The sequence below is a fragment of the Mustela putorius genome, unplaced genomic scaffold, assembly GCF_011764305.1.
Source record: "Mustela putorius furo isolate JIRA1106 unplaced genomic scaffold, ASM1176430v1.1 tig00000842_pilon_pilon_pilon, whole genome shotgun sequence".
Classification (NCBI taxonomy): Eukaryota; Metazoa; Chordata; class Mammalia; order Carnivora; family Mustelidae; genus Mustela; species Mustela putorius.
This window is the reverse complement of record NW_025421493.1, coordinates 3,663,086-3,683,908: the sequence shown is the minus strand read 5'-3', so window position 1 is coordinate 3,683,908 and position 20,823 is coordinate 3,663,086. Positions and strand designations below refer to the sequence as shown.

Sequence of the window (20,823 nt, the reverse complement as noted above, 5' to 3'; positions counted from 1 at the left end):
ATACTAAGCTTTGCACAGCACCACCCCGCCCTCTGTCGGTGATCTCAACCCTAGCCTTTTCTCCTCTTGTAAGGGCTGGTGCGACGTCTGAACCTAGAGAAAGAAGCGCAATACAGAGAGAAGCAGACCAGTAGCAAAGGGTCTCAGCATTACTTGCACTCTTTTAGGTTATCCCCCAACCAAGCCTATATATTTTTTTCTTCTTGAACTGAAACGCATGCGGATATGGAGCGTTTTCATTGCTGACTCCACGCCAGGCCCAGCATGCGGAAGGATACTGCAGGATTGTGTTTACACACTGACTTCTCCAGAGTCCTAGGCCTACATAACAAGGGGGCTTAGGGAAGGGATAAGAGTGTGGCGGGGAGCGGGGGAGCTCAAGACTGAGAGAAGAGGGTACGTTCTAATCTATTCCAAAAGTTGTGTCCTTCTATGAGAGAAGACCCTCTAAGCTGCTGCTCCAAGCACTAAATTCTCTGCACAAATTGGGCTACTGTAAGCTTGGCGTCTGGAAAACCACCCTGGTCTGACTTGCTGATCCATGTCAAATATCTTAGTCTTTTATTGTTCCTCTCCTCTAAGGCTCTCATTTTATTGCCTACAATGTTTCTTGCACTGAAATAGTTGAAGGTAAGGTGGGATAAAGATATAGGGGAATTAGTGATGGATAAGAGAAGCATATTAATACCAATCTACCCCTGTGTGTACATATGCCATTCTCAAGCCCTGCCTCCACTCCTGATGTCCACAATATTCCATGGACCTAAATATCCATGGTCCTGAGCATGTGCATGAGGAAAACAACTCTGCAGTCATGAAAGAGGTTTTATAGTTCAATAACTTTGTACCTATAAACCACTTGTGCTGGAGGGTCTATAGTGGCCTTCCCAAGTTTTTTCACTGTTCGTGGGCCATGGAAGAGAAGAAGGTGGGAAGGGGCTCCCACGGATGCCTTTCCACTGCCTTCTAAAAGAAAGCAGATCTCACCCTCTAACCCGAAGAAACAATCTACTGGCCTGTGCCGTGTCTTTCTGCCACACTGCTTTTTTTCTCACTTACACTGTATTATTTCCAGATCCCTACAGTTGCCCAAGAAAAAGGGCCTGTTTCTGTAAGGATCCAGACGGGGTCATGCAGTCCTCTCTGTCACCTCACACCCAGGTGTCAGGAGTTAGTTAGGAGCGGTTCTAGTTTCTCTTCCACACTCCTCTCTAAGGAAAAGGGATACTACCAATGTACTTCTCAAGGCAGAACCTAGCTGCTCTCCTGACTCCTTTTCTCCCACCTGCCTAATGAACGTATTTGCTCTTTCTCCCTGAATATATAAAATTCTTTGAATTTCCATTCCAAGTAGTATCAGGAGGGAATTTGAATTATACTGTAAGTTCCACGAAGGAAGAGCCCCTTTCTCGGTCTTGGTTCACCACTGTATCCTCAGTGTCACACATGAAAGAAATAGTAGTCAGTTAATAGTTGAAGGAGGTGAGGGCCACTAAGTCATGAGGATACCGTGGTATCGTCTGATGGTTGTAGACCAATATCTGTTTATAAGTGTGTCTTTGTCTTTGATGTCTATAACCCCAGGACTTAGTCTAGAGTTTGTCACGCAGGAGATGTTTTATATGTAATTTTTCCATGGATGAAGGAAGAAATAGTTTACTAAAATATATTTTAGAAAGAAACTGGGTGTGCGGAAAAAATAATGAATACTGTTTTTCTGAAAATAAATAAATTGAAAAAATTTTAAAAAAAGAAAGAAAAAGGCCCATCAAAAAAAAAACCACAGTGTATCTTAATATCTCATACTGTAATAATATTTGGTGGATACATATAATTTGGATTTGGTGTTTTTTTACTCTTTTTTTTCTCCACTATTCATGTTTATAATTATGCCTTACTAAGTTCCCAAATATATAGCAAACCCCCATGAATTTGTAAAGGAAAGATAATGACCAACAATCCAATGGAAAAATAAATGACCTGACTGTTCATTAAAAAGACAAGTCAATGTTTTATAAGTATATGAGACAATATTTCATTTCACTGATAATGTAAATGCAAGTTATAGTTACAGTGATAAATTGTTTCTCTTCTATCATATTGACAAAGAGAGAAAATTTGGAAACAAAGCTTATTGGAGAAGAGGTGAGAAAACTGGCAGTCCTATATGTTACCAGTTGGAGTATAAATTGTTTCACCCTCTGTGAAGGTTATTTGGCAATGTTTATCAAAATGCAAATGCACATAACTATTGACCAGCAATTATCTTTTAAGAATCTATCCTAATGGGGATGGCTGGGTGGTTCAGTTGGTCTGCCTTTGGTGCAGGTCATGATCCCAGGGTCCTGAGATCGAGTCCCGCATGGGGTTCCCTGCTCAGTGGGGAGTCTGCTGCTTCTTCCTCTACCTGCTGCTCCCCCTGCTTGTGCTCACTCTCTCTCTCTGACAAATAAATAAATAAAACCTTAAGAAAAATAAAATGGACGTACAGAAATCTGTTGCATTTGAATACACCAATAATGAAGCAGCAGAAAGAGAAATCAAGGAATTGATTACATTATAATTACACCAAAATCCATAAACTAAAAAAAAAGAAAAAAATTAACCAAAGAGGTAAACGATCTGTACTCTGAAAATTATAGAATACTGATGAAAGAAATTGAGTTGAAGAGGACACACACAAAAAATGGAAAAATATTCCATGCTAATGGATTGCAAGAACAAATATTATTAAAATGTCTAGTCTACCAAAGCAATCTACACATTTAACGCAATCCTATCAAAATACCACCAGCATTTTTCAGAGAGCTAAAACAAACAATTCAAAAATTTGTGCAGAATCACAAAAGACTCTGAATACCCTTTTCTTGAAAAAGATAAGCAATACTAGAGGCATCACAATTCTAGATTTCAAGCAATAATACAGTGCTGTAGTCATCAAACCAGTATGGTACTAGCACAAAAACAGACACATAGATCAATGAAACAGAATAGAGAACCCAGAATTAGACCCACAACTGTATGGCCAACTAACCTTCCAGAAAACAGGAAAGAATATCCAATTGAGAAATGATAGTCTCTTCAACAAATGCTGTTGGAAAAACTGGACAGCAGCATGCAGAAGAATGAAACTGGACCTCTTAAAGAATACACAAAAACAAATTCAATATGGATGAAAGAGCTAAGTATGGGACAGGAAACCATCAAAATCCTAGAGGAGAAAATGGCAGTAACCCATGCTGCCATGGGTTGGCAGCAACCACTCTAACCTCTGCAACAGCAGCTTCTTACTATACAGGTTTCAGGAGGCAAGGGAAACAAAAGAAAACATGAACTGTTGGGGCTTCATCAAGATAAAAGGCTTCTGCACAGTAAAGGAAATAATCAATAAAACTAAAAGGTAACCTAGGGAATGGGAGAAGATATTTGAAAATGACATATATGATACAGGGTTAGTGTGCAAAATCTATAAAGAACTTATCAAATTCAACACACCAAAAAATAAATTATCCAGTTAAGAAAGGGCAAAAGACATGAACAGACATTTTGCCAAAGGAGTCATACAGATGACTACCAGACACATGAAAACATGAAAAGATGCTCAACATCATTCATCATCAGGGAAATATAAATCAAAACCATAATAAGATACCACCTCCCACTTGTCAGAAAGGTTAAAATTAACAATACAGGGAACAACAGATGTTGGCCAGGATGCAGAGAAAGGGGAACTCTCTTACATTATCAGTGGGAATGCAAACTGGTGCAGCCACTCTGAAAAATAGTGTGGAGGTTCCTAAAAATGTTAAAAATAAAACTACCTTATAACCCAGCAATTGCACTACTAGGTATTTATCCAAACACACACAAAAATTCTGATTTGAAGGTACACATGCATTCTGATGCTTATAGCAGCATTAACGACAATAGCCAAATCATGGAAAAGCCCAATATCCATTGGCTGATGAACAGATAAAGAAGTGGTATATATACACAATGGAATATTATTCTGCCATAAAAAAATGAACACTTGCCATTTGCAACAAAGTGGATGGAGCTAGAATGTATTATGCTAAGTGAAATAAGTCTGTTAGAGAAAGACAAATACCATATAATGTCCTTCATTTCTGGAATTTAGTAAACAAAACAGATGAACATAGGGGAAGGAAAAAAAGAGGGAAACAAACTGTAAGAGACTCTTAACTATAGAGAACAAAGTGAGGGCTGATGGAGGGGGGTGGGCGGGAGAAGGCCTAAACAGATGATGGGTAAAAAAGAAGTCACTTGTCAATGTGGATGAACTAGAGGGTATTATGCTTAGCGAAATAAGTCAGTTGGAGAAAGACAACTATCATATTGTCTCCCTGATATGAGGAAGTGGAGATGCAATGGAGGGGGGTGGAGGATTGGAAAAGAATAAATGAAACAAGATGGGATGGGGAGGGAGACAAACCACAAGAGACTCTCAATGTCACAAACAAACTGAGGGTGGCTGGGAGGAGGGGGTAGGGAGGGGGATGGAGTTATGGACATTTGGGAGGTTATGTGCTATGCTGAAACCTGGTGATTCACAGACCTGTACCCTAGGGCTAATAATACATTATATGTTTATAAAAAAATGAAAAAATTTTAAAAAAGGAGTCACTTGTGATGAGCACTGGATATTATACATAAGTGATAAATCACTAAACTCTACACCTAAAACTAATTTTACCAAGTATGTTAACTAGAATCGAAATAAAAATATTGCAATATTTAACACAAAAAAGAGACAGAGTACCCAAATAAAATCACAACTTTTCAGGAGGAGAAATAACAGCCAACACAGAAATATAAAAGTTTGTAAGAGAACATTATGAAAAAATTAAATGCACCATTTATTGAAGAGACTGTTTTTTTTTCCCCACTGTATATTTTTTCCTGCTTTCCTTGAAGATTATTTGTTGGAGAGGATGTGGAGAAAGGGGAACCCTCTTACACTGTTGGTAGGAATGCAAGTCAGTGCAGCCACTTTGTAAAACACTGTGGAGATTCCTTAAGAAATTAAAAATAGAGCTTCCCTAGGACCCTGCCATTGTACTACTGGGTATTTATCCCAAAGATACAGATGTAGTGAAAAGAAGGGCCATCTGTACCCCTATGTTTATAGCAGCAATGGCCATAGTCCCCAGACTGTGGAAAGAACCAAGATGCCCTTCAATGGACGAATGGATAAAGGAGATACTCCATATACTATGGAGTATTATACCTCAATCAGAAAGGACGAATACCCAACTTTTGTAGCAACATGGATGGGACTGGAAGAGATTATGCTGAGTGAAATAAGTCAAGCAGAGAAAGTCAATTATCATATGGTTTCACTTATTTGTGGAGCATAACAAATAGCATGGAGGACATGGGGAGTTAGAGAGGAGAAGTGAGTTGGGGTAAATTGGAAGGGGAGGTGAATCATGAGAGACTATGGACTCTGAAAAACAGTCTAAGGGTTTTGAAGAAGTGGGGGGTGGGAGGTTGGGGTACCAGGTGGTGGGTATTATAGAGGGCACAGATTGCATGGAGCACTGGGTGTGGTGCAATAATAACGAATACTGATAGCCATTTGTATGTCTTCATTGGAGAAGTGTCTGTTCATATCTTAAGAATATTCTCTTCAAGCCATTAGGGAGATTCAAATTAAAACCACATTGAGATACCACCTTATACCAGTTAGAATGGCCAAAATTAGCAAGACAGGAAACAACATGTGTTGGAGGGGATGTGGAGAAAGGGGAGCCCTCTTACACTGTTGGTGGGAATGCAAGTTGGTGCAGCCTTTTTGGAGAAGAGTGTGGATATTCTTCAAGATATTAAAAATAGAACTTCCCTATGACCCTGCCATTGCACTACTGGGGATTTGCCCCAAAGATACAGATGGAGTGAAAAGAGGGGCCATCTGTACCCCAATGTTCATAGCAACAATGGCCACAGTCACCAAACTGTGGAAAGAACCAAGATGCCCTTCAATGGACGAATGGATAAAGAAGATATGGTCCATATGTGCTATGAAGTATTATGCCTCCATCAGAAAGGATGAATACCCAACTTTTGTATCAACATGGATGGGACTGGAAGAGATTGTGCTAAGTGAAATAAGTCAAGCAGAGACAATTATCATATGGTTTCACTTATTTGTGGAGCATAATGAATAACACAGAGGACATGGGGAGAGGGAGAGGAGAAGTTGGGGGAAACTGGATAAAACTGATAAAAATCCCATGAGAGACTGGATTCTGAGATACAAACTGAGGGTTTTGGAGGGGAGAGGGGTAGGGGTTGGGTCAGCAGGGTGGTGGGTATTATGGAGGGCAGGTATTGCATGGAGCACAGGGTGTGGTGCATAAACAATGAATTATAGAACACTGAAAAGAAATTATTTTAAAAAATGAAACAAAAAAAAATAGAAAATTAAACATAGAAATTACCAGCAAGGAAATTGAATCAGTAATCAAAAACTCCCAACAACAACAACAAAAAAGTCCAGGAACAGATGGCTTCACAGGAAAATTCTACAGAACATTTAAGGAATAATTAATACCTATTCTCTCAAAATATTCCAAAAAAAATGGAGGAGAAAGGAAAAATTCCAAATTCATTTTATGAGGCCAGTATTACCCTGATATCAAAACCAGATGAAGACACCACAAAAGAGAAATACAGGTCATTTTGTCTGATTAATATACATATGTCTGATGAACATACATGCAAAAATCCCCAACAAAATCCTAGCAAACTAAGTCCAACAATACATGAAAAAAGCATTCAATGAAGTAAGATTTATTCCTTGGAAGCAATCATGGGTCAATATTCACAAAACAATCAATGTGATACATATCAATTTGAGAAAGGATAAAAAACATATGATCATTTCAATAGATTCAGAAAAAGTACTTGACAAAGTACAGCATCCATTCATGATAAAAACCCTCAGCAAAATAGGTTTAAAGGAACAAACCTCAACATAGTAAAGGTCATATATGAAAAACCCACAGTGAACATCATAGTCAATGGGAAAATACTGAGAACTTTCCTGCTAAGGTCAGGAGCAAGACACGGGTGTCCACTCTTACCACTTTTATTCAGTATAGTACCGGAAGTCCTAGCCACAGCAATCAGACAACAAAAGGAAATTAAAAGGCATCCAAATTTTGAGGAAATGGTAAAACTTACACTATTTGCAGATGACATAATAATATATATAAAAAATCCTAAAGACTTCACCAAAAAACTACTAGAACTGAAAATGAATTCAGTAAAGTTGCAGGATACTAAATCAATGTAGAAAAATATATTGCATTCTTATACACTAATAATGAAGTAACTTAAAGAGAAACTAAGAAAACAATCACATTTACAATTACATCAAAAACCATAAGAGGGGCACCTAGATGGCTCAGTGGGTTAAGCCTCTGCCTTCGGCTCAGGTCATGATCTCAGGGTCCTGGAATTGAGCCCCGCATCAGACTCCCTGCTCAGCGGGGAGCCTGTTTCCCTCTCTCTCTCTCTCTCTCTCGCTCTGCCTGCCTCTCTGCCTACTTGTGATCTCTGTCTGTCAAATAAGTAAATAAAATCTTTTTTAAAAGATATTTTTTCCCCAAAAAGTTGAAAATGGAACTACCCATTTGCATGTTTTCTTTGCAGAAATGTCTGTTCATGTCCTCTGTCCATTTCTTGATTGGATTATTTGTTCTTTGGGTGTTGAGTTTGATAAGCTCTTTATAGATTTTGGATACTAGCCCTTTATCTGGTATGTCGTTTGCAAATATCTTCTCCCATCCTGTCAGTTGTCTTTTGGTTTTGTTAACTGTTTCCTTTGCTGTGCAAAAGCTTTTGATCTTGGTGAAGTCCCAATGGTTCATTTTTGCCCTTGCTTCCCTTTTCTTTGGCAACGTTCCTAGGAAGAAGTTGCTGTGGCTGAGGTTGAAGAGGTTGCTGCCTGTGTTCTCCTCAAGGATGTTGATGGATTCCTTTCTCACATTGAGGTCCGTTATCCATTTTGAATCTATTTTTGTGTGTGGTGTAAGGAAGTGGTCCAGTTTCATTTTTCTGCATGTGGCTGTCCAATTTTCCCAACACCATTTGTTGAAAAGGCTGTCTTTTTTCCATTGGGCATTCTTTCCTGATTTGTCAAATATTAGTTGATCATAGAGTTGAAGGTCTATTTCTGGACTCTATTCTGTTCCATTGATCTATGTGTCTGTTTTTGTGTGAGGACCATACTGTCTTGATGATGAAAGCTTTGTAATAGAGCTTGAAGTCCGGAATTGTGATACCACCATCTTTGGCTTTCTTTTTCAATATTCCTTTCACAGAGACTCTTGTAGGTAATGTTCTCATGCCGGATCAGCAGAGGTGCCCCACACCATAAGGTGCTTCAGTTAAGGCTTCTGAAATATTGGTTGCAATGGCATGATTGACAGGGTTATTTTGGGGGGGAGGCTATGTCTTTCTTGTACATGTAAACTCTTTTGGAACAGCTGGAGTTAAAGATGAGCAGGAGTTTGGTTTTGAGAGACAGAGTTTCAGGAATCAGCCATAGATGCTTCTGCCCTATTTCACTACATGTTCTTTTCTGATAAACAGATTCAATGGTTGAGTGTTAATTACTGTGGTTGAAAGAAATGACCTGCCCACAACCACCCACCCTCCTTCTCCCTCAATGTGAATCTCACAACAGCAGATGCTGTAGACAGGAAGGCTGTCTGTGTTTCTTTTCACCAGGGAAATTACTTTGGTGACCTGGTGAATGGCATGGGCAAGATAGCCTAGGTTGTCCAAGGTGACTCCTGCCACAGAGATGTGGCCTTCCTTTGTCATGTAGGTGGAGAACTCCTTGGTCAGCCTCTCTACCTGTTCAGGCTTTAGTCCTCTGAAACAAAACATGCCAATCCGGTCAGTGATGTGCTGGCAGTAGTTGGGGAAGCCCTCCTTCTTGAGGCTGGAGACCAGCTGAGTCCACATGCTAGTGATGTGGTGGCCCATGCCTGTTACTTCCTGCAACCATTGTTTTCACATGTCCGGGCTGGTCATAATGATCAATGCAATCCAAATCCCACTGACTGGAGGGTTGGGATACATGGGAGAGGTCAAGATCTTCAACTGTGACTCCACTCTTTTGGCTTCATCAGTATCTTTACAGACCACAGTGAAGGTTCCCACAGGCTCACTGTATAAGCCTGTGTTCCTCGCATAGGATGGGCAGAGACAAACATTAATGCCCTGTTCAATGAAGATGAAGTGGCATGTATCCCAAGCATCCTTGTTGCCATCACCACTGGCAAAGCCTTGGTAGGCCATGCCAAAGAATACAAAGATAATGATTTTCTTCACCACAGTTGCTATTTCCTTCCATTGCTCAGGGTGAAAGTCCACTCCTGTGGGATTATGGGCACAGACATGCAGAAGAACATTTTGCTGTAGCATTTTTGAAATGTCCTCTAGAGTGCTTATGAAGTCACAGCTGCATGTATTGGGGTCTTAGTATGATAGAATAGCTAATACACATTAATATGCCTGTTAGAAATCAGCCAAAAACAAGAAAAATAGGCTGGCTATAAGATCCTACTGGATCAATAACCATGAAAGTGCATGCCAGCGTCCCTGAAGATAGGTGTATGATTTCCCTAGGATGGTTTGGGCAGAAAGACAACTCGGCTGAACTTAAAAAATCTTTGCAGTAAACTGTCTCTAATCCTCAAGGTCCTGGTTCCAGAAATAGCCTGCTTAGTGACATACTGGCTACTTTTAAAGACTTCATTTTTCTCACCCAGGGCTAGTTCTACAAATGCCTTGCAAAATTCAGCAACTCCCACGATGGGCAGGTATTCTTTGTCTACCTTTTTTTGCAGCAATCTTGGTCTTTGCCTTCTGGATACTAGGGAGCACATAAGGCTTTCCATATCATCCAATTTTCATTTATTTATTTATTTTATTTTATTTTATTTATTTTGTTGTTGGTGTCTCTCTTAAAAGCTTCTGTAACTCTCGGGATGGGCTCTGGGGCGCCCCATCTCCACATGCCCACATAGATCCACCAGGATCTGGATCTGGTCGGAGTCATAGCAATGAGGCCTGGGTAGAAATTAGTTGCAACATGAGACAGGATGCAGCTGGAGTGCAGGAGGGCTGTAGTGGGTGGTGAGAAAGCAGAGGGTAGCTATAGGAAGGAGCAGTAGGCACAGATATCTTTCAAAAGATTTTTATAGTAATTTATGCTTGTATATGGTGTGAGATAGGGGTACACACTGATTCTTTTGTGAGTGGAGGTTCAGTTGTTCCTTAGCCAGTTGTTGAAAAGATTATTCTTTACTCTGAATGTTTTTAACATTCTGGTTGAAAATAAATTGTCCATAAAGGGGTGTGTGTGTGTGTGTGTGTGTGTGTGTGTGTGTGAACTTTAATTCTATTAATTAATCTATATGATATCTTTAAGTCAGTTCAGGATATTTACTGTGGGGGCCATCTGTAGAATATCAGACAAGCCATCCAGCTGGTACAGTTTGTTCTTGCACAAGTTCAAGGACAAAAGTTTTTGGGGAAGAACTTAGAGTGACAGTCACTATCCATGGCCTCATAGACAAATCTTCCCTCTACTCACTATGTTCCACCCTGTACCATAATACCAGCAGTGGACATAAGGCTTTACTTAGGGGAAAATACCTTTGATTATCTGCAGGGTGGCAGCCATGTGGTTTCTTCAATTCAGGATTATATCTATATCATGGTCCATCAACTTTTCAAAAAGATGAGAGGAGGCATCAGAAGACTGAGAGGGATCCAGGGCCATCACTAACCTTTCCCTCATCACCATTCTTCAGTCTCCCTTCCCAGCAGACCCCTAGAATGGCAGTTATTTGCTATCAGTTGCACCTGGGTCAAAGTGGAGTTTATGGAGGTCAAGAGCTTTATGGGAGATATATAGCATTTGCTCATGGTCAGCTGCAGAGAAAGATGGTGAGAGCCACTGTGAGTCTGTCATAGTGACAGGGAAATTGGGAGCTGGGGGAAGAAGAGGTAGGTCAGGGTATGGCATACAATGGACCTTGAGTCTTCACTACTTTTAGCTGCTCCATTTCTTCTGGGCCTGATTTATTCTGTATAGAGTAGGGTACAGCAGAGGAATTGACATGCATAGATAGCTATAAGAAGGAGAGGTGGGGTAAGCACTAAAAACTCTCATTTTAAGATGACTGGCCACTGGCCTGTCTTCCTGCACTGGAACTAGGCATGGGTAATATCCTCAACACATACCTTTTGATTTTTCTCATAACAAATCTTGTAGTTGGTATCATTCAATGCAGAGGCAGAACTAACATCCTGAATAAAGAACTGGGCTTGGTCTTTAAAGTAATGGATTGAAGGCAACAGCAAGTGTCAGAGGTCAGTGGCCCCTGCTGAGTTATCTCCCCCTCTTCCCTGTGCCCACTCATCTGGCTTCACCATCCTCTCTTACATTGACTGTGGTAAAGGGGACACTGCAATGGCTTTGGATTAAATTTATTAGCCATTTCTTGTTATACTTTATTCCATATGGAATCTAAGGATGAAAAGAAGGGATGGGAGAGAAGGGAGACAACACAGAAGTAAGACTGTAGAATAGACCCAAATTGGTGTTCTATTCCAACCTTCCACCGAGATTTAAAAGGTTTCCAATGTCAGGACTATTGACATGATTTTAACTTTTTCTTTTACCAGACATGGATTTTTCTAATTTTTCATTCTCCCTATTTGAATATTAACTCCCAAATAATCAAATTTAGATATTTAAAATGATTTTTCTTTAATAAGGCTCCAGGAAATCCTATGTATTGAAAACCCTACGTGTTCCTTTGACAAGGAATTTAGAGAGTATATACCTCCACACTCAGCTTGAGCCAAACTGTGACATCTGGTGAGGAGTTGCTCCATATCCTCAGCAGTAGTTTCCCCTTTGCCTTTAGTCAACTTCCTGTGACCTCCCTTCAGTCAACCTGTTCCTTCTGAATTGTTTGTGTGAACATACCCTTAGATGATCAAAGATGTTAATTCCTTTTGTCCTCAACAAAGTTCCTAGCATCTCTATATGAGACCAACACAACTCCTGTTGATCTGATTCTCCTGCACATTCCCTATTTTTTGGTCAGGATACTTACTGTGATCCTGAAACAGCCCCCTGATCTTACATCCTGTGTGTTCTCCATATCCCTCTCTGGAAATATTCTGTCTTGGAATTCATTATGCCATTTCACACTGCTTTGTTGGATTGGAAAGTAGAGAGAGTGTTGTGGAGAAGTTGTTGGTAGAAGGGAGTGTCCATAAATATATAGAAATGCTACAAAACTTCCTATATACTCTCACCTCAATAATGCCAGGCCTACAATTAGAATTGCTCAGTTGTTATTCCAGTTCTATCACTCTTCACTTTCAGTGAGAGAAGAAAAATGCTATGGAGAACAAAAATGTTTCAGAGTCTCAGGGGGTGATTGTTGTAAATTAGGCTGCCCAATCACTTACTGTCTTAATTGGGAGTCTTATTGGGGACACCTCATTGCCATCTTTCCATTGTCCTCCTGAAGATGGGAAGGATGAAGCTCATATCCACATGTTCATAATGAAGATTCCCTTTGCCAAAATTACCCCAGGAAGAATCTTTGCCTTTTTTTTTTTAAAGGAGAGCTACCATCATTTTTATTTTAAATAAAAAATAAATTTAAAATAAAATTAATTTCAAAATTAAGAAAAAAACATACAAATTTGAAGAGACATCAGTGGTCTCATACTATATACCTCATCTTGGTCTAACAGCATGGTAGGGCAAGTGAAGTGTCAACCTGTCTGGATATAACAATCATACAAACCCCACAAAGCAAATTTCTCTACCTGTCTAGATATGGGAGCTTTATTTGACAGATGGTATAATCAGGGAGGAAATCATGAAGTAGAAGGTAACTATGTAGAACCACTTAGAAAATAGAGTGTTATTCATAAAGAACAGAAGTATGAACATTGATGAGTTATACACTAGAAAGACATCTGAATCTTGCCTTCTTTCAGACCTCTTTAATCTAACAACTTCACCACAACCTGGAAGGCAACCTCTCTCTCACCTCCCAAGTCCAATAGACTATGAAGCTGATTTCATTAACATCAGCAAGCTTTAATCAGGATTGCACTCCTGAGTATTTACCCCAAAGATACAGATGTAGTGAAAAGAGGGGCCATTTGTACCCCAATGTTTATAGCAGCAATGGCCATGGTTGCCAAACTGTGGAAAGAACCAAGATGCCCTTCAATGGACGAATGGATAAGGAAGATGTGGTCCATATACACTATGGAGTATTATGCCTCCATCAGAAAGGACGAATACCCAACTTTTGTAGCAACATGGATGGGACTGGAAGAGATTATGCTGAGTGAAATCAGTCAAGCAGAGAGAGTCAATTATCCTATGGTTTCACTTATTTGTGGAGCATAACAAATAGCATGGAGGACATGGAGAGTTAGGTGAAGGGAGTTGGGGGAAATTGGAAGGGGAGGTGAACCATGAGAGACTATGGACTCTATAAAACAATCTGAGGGGGTTGAATTGGCGGGTGAGTGGGAGGTTGGGGTACCAGGTGGTGGTTACTATAGAAGGCACGGATTGCATGGAGCACTGGGTGTGGTGAAAAAATAATGAATAATGTTATGTTGAAAATAAATAAAAAATAAATTTTAAAAAATCAGCAAGCTTAGTATAGTACAAGCTTTAATGTCAGGTGAGACTGATGGAACAGCCTTCTAAACTGTCCCTCTCCTTCTAATCTTGCTCTCAATGATATTCTGAAGTATCCAGAATGAGTTTTCTTTTCTTCAGCCTGACATGTTGTGGGGAATTGGCTACAAGCTGACACGGTCCTTGCAGTCAAGGGAGTTTTGCCATGGGCTATTTCCCTCAATCCCAGCAGTCCACTCACTGATTAGGCTTACATAAGCACTCTGGGTCAAGCTGGCATGGCCCTTGAGCTCCTCTGTAAATATGTTTGAGTAAACTCTTTTTTTTTTTTTTTTTTTTTTTTTAAGCAAGGCCATGAGGTATGAATTGTGGTCCTCTGACCTTGAGCTCCTTGATAAACATTCTTGTTATTGAACTATAAAATAAAGTCTCTTGTGTATTTTGGGGCTCCACTGGGTCATCAGCCCATGGAAACCTCCTAATCTGAGCTATCTGACTCTTGTTTTTCTTAATTTCCCACTACTCTCTCTTGGTCTTCCCTAGGACTTCTCGTGCTGGTCCACGACAAAATGTCCTTCAGCTCAGGAGACCATTATTTCTAATCTCTAGGGTTTTATTTATTTATTTATTTATTTATTTATTTTTAATTTGACAGAGAGATCACAAATAGGCAGCGAGGCAGGCAGAGAGAGAGAGAGGAGGAAGCAGGCTCACCCCGAGCAGAGAGCCCAGTGCGGGGCCCAATCCCAGGACCCTGAGCCCATGATCTGAGCTGAAGGCAGAGGCCTTAACCCACTGAGCCACCCAGGCGTCCCTAACCTCTAGGTTTTAAAACAAGGATATGAACAATGAACTGGAATGATAGAGGTCAACTACAATTTCCAAGTGTTTACTTTTCTGTTTCCTTTCTGTTGTTGATATATAGTTTGATTTCATATAGTCAGAGAACATACTCTTTATCTCAGTTCTTTTACATTTGTTGAGGTTTGTTTAATGGCCCAGAAGATGGTCTATCTCGATGAAGTTGCATGGGAACTTGAAAAAAAGTATACTCTGTTTTAGTTGGGCAGAGTATTCTGGTATATGTCATGTAGATTATGCTACTGTATTGGTTGTATTATTCAGCTCTTCAATATTACTGATTATTTTTTCTCTAGTAATTCTATTACTTCCTGAAAGCTGGTGTTGAGACCCCAACAATAAGTGTGGATATGGTCATTTCTCCTTTCAATCTCATCAGTTTTACTTCATATACTTTGAGATTCAGTTGTTTTGATGTGTACACATTAAAGATTGTTTGGTCTTGCTGATGGATTTATCCTTCTACCATTTTGTAATATCCTCTATGCCTCTAATTTTCTTTGTTCCAAAGTCTACTTTATCAGATATCATGGCCTTGGGTATGGATATAAACTTTTTTTTTTTTACTTTAGAAATAAATTTTAATGGAATTCAAATTTGCAGGATCCCAAACATTTTTTTTTTAATATTTCACACTATTCACTCCTACAGTTTTTCTTTTTTGGAACCCACACTTACCACCACAACATATCTAATTCATTATGTGGCAAAATTTGGAATATTTTTTTCTGGAATCTACAGAAATAAGATTGTTTCCATTATTTCTCCCAAAGTAGGGTCACTAGAGGTATCTATATTTTACTATTCAGAGGAATTCAGCTGAAACAATGTACCACTTGGTAGCAATACTAGTGGTTTTGGGGGAGGGAGGATTAAGGCAATTAGATGGTTAGGAGCCAGATTTTCTTAGGTTTTAACATTTAAGTTTCTCTAGGTTTGTGTGTTGCATATTGTATATTAATTACTCCACATTGTCTCAGAGCATACTTATGAGTAAAGATCTATTCATTCCTGGTCACTCCATGATGCACTAATTATTAAGAGGCCTTGGATTAACTCCTTTGGGAAGTGGTTACTTACACAGTGTGGCCTGCTGTCAGAAAAGTCCTGTTACTCACAACTTTTGATATTTTCGTTGTATGGTACATGGAAGTGAAATTAAAGTATTTCAACCAGAAATTCCATGTGCTTAGTGTCCAAAACTTGGAGTTGGCCTAGAGTACTCTCTTTCTCTCATACCTCACACCAAACTTAAAAAATTCTCTTGGCTTGCCCTCAAAATACGTCCAGTCTAGTTACTTCTTACGCCCTCTATCGCTACTAACCTGGTTGTTACCAACATCAGTCTTCTGTTATTATATTGCCTTCCAACTGGTCCCTCTGTTTTCACCCATGCGCCCTCACTATTTTTAACCCAGCTGGAAGTGATATTTTAAAGCACAAGTCAAAACTTGTCAGTCTTTTGCTATAGAGGGCTTGAAGCCCATCAAAATGTTAACAGCACATTGACTTTGTATCCTGCCATGTTGCTCAATTGCTGTATGAATTCTAGTAGTTTGGGGGTGGAGTCTTTTGGGTTTTCCATATAAAGAATCATGTCATCTGCGAAGAGAGAGAGTTTGACTTCTTCATTGCCAATTTGGATACCTTTTATTTCTCTTTGTTGTCTGATTGCTGTTGCTAGGACTTCTAATACTATGTTGAACAAGAGTGGTGAAAGTGGGCATCTTTGTCTTGTTCCTGATCTCAAAGGGAAGGCTGCAAGCTTTTTACCATTGAGGATGAGGTTTGCTGTGGGTCTTTCATAGACAGATTTGGCGAGGTTCAGGAATGTTCCCTCCATCCCTATACTTTGAAGCATTTTAATCAGGAACAGATGCTGGATTTTGTCAAATGCTTTTTCTGCATCAATTGAGAGGACCATGTGGTTCTTCTCTCTTCTCATATTAATTTGTTCTATCACATTGATTGATTTGTGAATGTTGAACCATCCTTGTAGCCCAGGGATGAATCCCACCTGGTCATGGTGGATAATCTTTTTAATGTGCTTTTGGATCCTGTTGGCTAGGATCTTGTTGAGAAATGGTGGTGGGAAAACTGGACAGCTATAAGTAGAAGAATGAAACTCGACCATTCTCTTACACCGTACACAAAGATAAACTCAACATGGATAAAATACCTCAACGTGAGACAGGAATCCATCAGAATCCTAGAGGAGAATATAGGCAGTAATCTCTTTGATATCAGCCACAGCAACTTCTTTCAAGATATGTCTCCAAAGGCAAAGGAAACAAAAGCGAAAATAAACTTTTGGGACTTCATCAAAATCAAAAGCTTCTGCACAGCAAAGGAAACAGTGAAACACGATGGGATTGGGAGGGAGACAAACCATAAGTGACTCTTAATCTCACAAAACAAACTGAGGGTTGCTGGGGGGAGGGGGTTTGGGAGAAGGGGGTGGGATTATGGACATTGGGGAGGGTATGTGCTTTGGTGAGTGCTGTGAAGTGTGTAAACCTGGTGATTCACAGACCTGTACCCCTGGGGATAAAAATATATGTTTATAAAAAATTAAAAATTAAAAAAAAAAACAAAGAGGCAACCCACGGAATGGGAGAAGATATTTGCAAATGACAGTACAGACAAAAGGTTGATATCCAGGATCTATAATGAACTCCTCAAACTCAACACACACGAAACAGGCAAACATATCAAAAAATGGACAGAAGATATGAACAGACACTTCTCCAATGAAGACATACAAATGGCTATCAGACACATGAAAAAATGTAGATCATCACTAGCCCTCAGGGAGATTCAAATTAAAACCACATTGAGATATCACCTTACACCAGTTAGAATGGCCAAAATTAACAAAACAGGAAACAACATGTGTTGGAGAGGATGTGGAGAAAGGGGAACCTCTTACACTGTTGGTGGGAATGCAAGTTGGTGCAGCCTCTTTGGAGAACAGTGTGGAGATTCCTCAAGAAATTAAAAATAGAACTTCCCTATGACCCTGCCATTGCACTCCTGGTTATTTACCCCAAAGATACAGATGTCATGAAAAGAAGGGCCATCTGTACCCCAATGTTTATAGCAACAATGGCCGCGGTTGCCAAACTGTGGAAAGTACCAAGATGCCCTCCAATGGATGAATGGATAAGGAAGATGTGGTCCATATGCACTATGGAGTATTATGCCTCCATCAGAAAGGATGAATACCCAACTTTTGTAGCAACATGGACGGGACTGGAAGAGATTATGCTGAGTGAAATAAGTCAAGCAGAGAGAGTCAATTATCCTATGGTTTCACTTATTTGTGGAGCATAACAAATATCATGGAGGACAAGGAGTCTTAGAGAGGGGAAGGGAGTTGGGGTAAATTGGAAGGGGTGGTGAATCATGAGAGACTATGGACTCTGAAAAACAACTGAGGTGTTTGAAGTGGCAGGGGGGTGGGAGGTTGGGTTACCAGGTGGTGGGTATTATAGAGGGCACAGATTGCATGGAGCACTGCGTGTGGTGAAAAAATAATGAATACTGTTTTTCTGAAAATAAGTTAATTAATTTAATTAAAAAAATGTTAACAGCAACAAAAAGAAACCTTGTTGTTCACATTTGGAGAAGGTCAGTAAGTCAACTTAGTTCCATGAAAATTCATAAATAAAGAGGAAGAATCAAATATTCTTTTTTCTGTATAAGGTGTACAAAAGATAGCAAATTTATTGATGTTGAGTTTCTCTTTATAAGTGTATTCTAGCTAATATTAGAAGGCATGATAGAATTCGAGCATCATAATTTTAAAATTCTTAAGTAAGGAACCTACACAATGGTGATAAATGGCTGGTAAATATCACACACACACACACACACACACACACGCACGAATCAGACATCATGTGCTATGTTTTAGGCACTGTCTATGAAGAAGTCTTGTCAAAAGGATAAAACCTGTGACTGATCAAGACTTTGAAGTTCTTGGGGTGCCTGGGTGGCTCAGTGGGTTAAAGTCTCTGCCATCGGCTCAGGTCATGATCTCAGGGTCCTGGAATCGAGCCCCGCATCAGGCTCTCTGCTCAGCGGGGAGCCTGTTTCCCTCTCACTCTCTGCCTGCCTCTCTGTCTCCTTGTGATCTCTGTCTGTCAAATAAATAAATAAACTCTTTAAAAATAAAGACTTTTAAGTTCTTGATTCAGTATTAGGATGCAATGAACCAGTTTCTTTAACAAACAAATGAGGGGAAAAGATATGTGAATATATTCGGTATTTTATGTTTGTATGCTATTGGGATATATTATGCATTTATGCAGATATAGATATCTGCATTTATATATAGATATATATAAAATATGATCATCAGCAAAAATCTCTTTAACCAGCACTTTTTATTTAACAAAATTTTATGCCATTGCATGTTCAGAAATATTTAATAGATTTTTATTATTTGTCAAATTAATATGCTTTTTCTTTAAAGACATTGTAAAAATTAAAACTAAGGTAACTTATTCACCAGAGCAAGAACTAAGGGCTTAATTTCATTGAGCTGGAAGCTCAGGAAAAAATAAATAACATTAATTTGAAACATACCTTTTTTATATTTAAAAAATGTAGAAATAATAATTTCTGATTTTCATATAATTTGTACATTAGATTATCATTTCAGTTAAAATCTTAATTGTCTAAAACATTAACCTACTAATACAGTTTTAAAATTTTTTAAAGATTTTGTTTATTTATTTGACAGAGAGAGAGATCACAAGTAGGCAGAGAGAGAGAGGAGGAAGCAGGCTCCCTTCCAAACAGAGAGCTGGATACGGCACTCGATCCCAGGACCCTGAGATCATGACGTGAGTCAAAGGCAGAGGCCCAACCCACTGAGCCACCCAGACGCCTTACAGTTTCAAATTTTAACAAATCCAAGGTTTTGCAACAATAAGCTAATATGAAAAAGATTATATACACATTCTATATATTTTATTGTTTTCCATGTAATAAATCCCATAAGTAGATTATTTTGGTCAAAACAGGAATATTATCAATTTTAAGAAATTTTTATAAGTGACATATATATATATATATATATATATATATATCTCACCTCTTTGCATGCTAATCAACAGTGAGAGAAGGAGTCTATTTACTCACCAGTCCACCTCAAATTTAAAGGGTTTGCCTTCTGATTAGACAATTATCTTTTAAATTTATATTCAGAATAACATTGCCTCTAATAAATATATGCATTTATTTAAAACAGGAAGATATAGTGGAGTGGGGATCCGGAATCTATTGTCAGTGGAATGGTTGAAATATGAGAGTGACTGACCTGAGGGCCTCAGAAAAAGGAGCAAATAGTCAAAAATAGGGGGATAAGATGATGATGTGTGCTTGTAATATAATAAAGCAAGAAAATTATCTGAGGCACTGACTCCATGCTGGCCAGACACATCCATCTGGAAAACGTAATGGAAAGCATATTACATGTGTTTTCTTGTTCTTGTTACCTTATCTTCCAGACATTAGAGAAAGCACAGTGCAGAAAGAAGATAGTGATTATAAGGACTATGCCAAAGTAAGCATGAAAAAAGAAATAAATTTAGATTTTTGTTTCCAGCACTTACAGATGAGCTAAATTTAACCAAACCTCCAACTAAGAATAACTAGAAAAGTGTAAAAAAAAATCATTTAAAATAAAATACTATTTGAAGGCATCAAAGAGCTTGCCATGCTATAAGATGTTATGGAGCAAAGATCAGAGGGTAAAAGAAAATCCAGAAGGAAATCCCAATGTTTGAGGCTACTTCTGTTTGAGCAGCAATTGATGATTCCTAAGGAGACACATAAAATGCTTAAATGCTGGGAAATTTGTGGCAGATTTTCTACAGAGTCATAAGGTTAAGTATATAAATGTTGAAAGTGGGCCTTCCAGGGAGAGGAGATCCTAGCAAACCGCTCAGGCTTAAGTAGGGACCTACAAGAACTATAGAAGGCAAGTAATGACAAATTGAAACTAGATCAGTCCTCTAAGGGACTGAAGTCCAGATTAATAATCTCAACCACCAGTGGGATGAAACGTATTTAGGGTTGTTTGTTGCTGTCTGACAGTTTATCAGGAAAAACAAACAAATGAAAAAAACTTTTTTCATAAAGAACAATAACTTTATTTTAGGACTGAAGTAAATAAATCCACAGTGTATTACATATAGTTCCCCCCCAAAATTAGAATAACTAGT

The 20,823-nt window shown here is 39.0% G+C and overlaps 1 pseudogene; it reads right to left on the bottom strand.

The window, feature by feature from the left end:
* Positions 1 to 3: 3 nt before the first annotated feature.
* Positions 4 to 10,723, bottom strand: LOC101690006 (annotated as a pseudogene).
* Between the last annotated feature and the right edge of the window lie 10,100 nt (positions 10,724 to 20,823).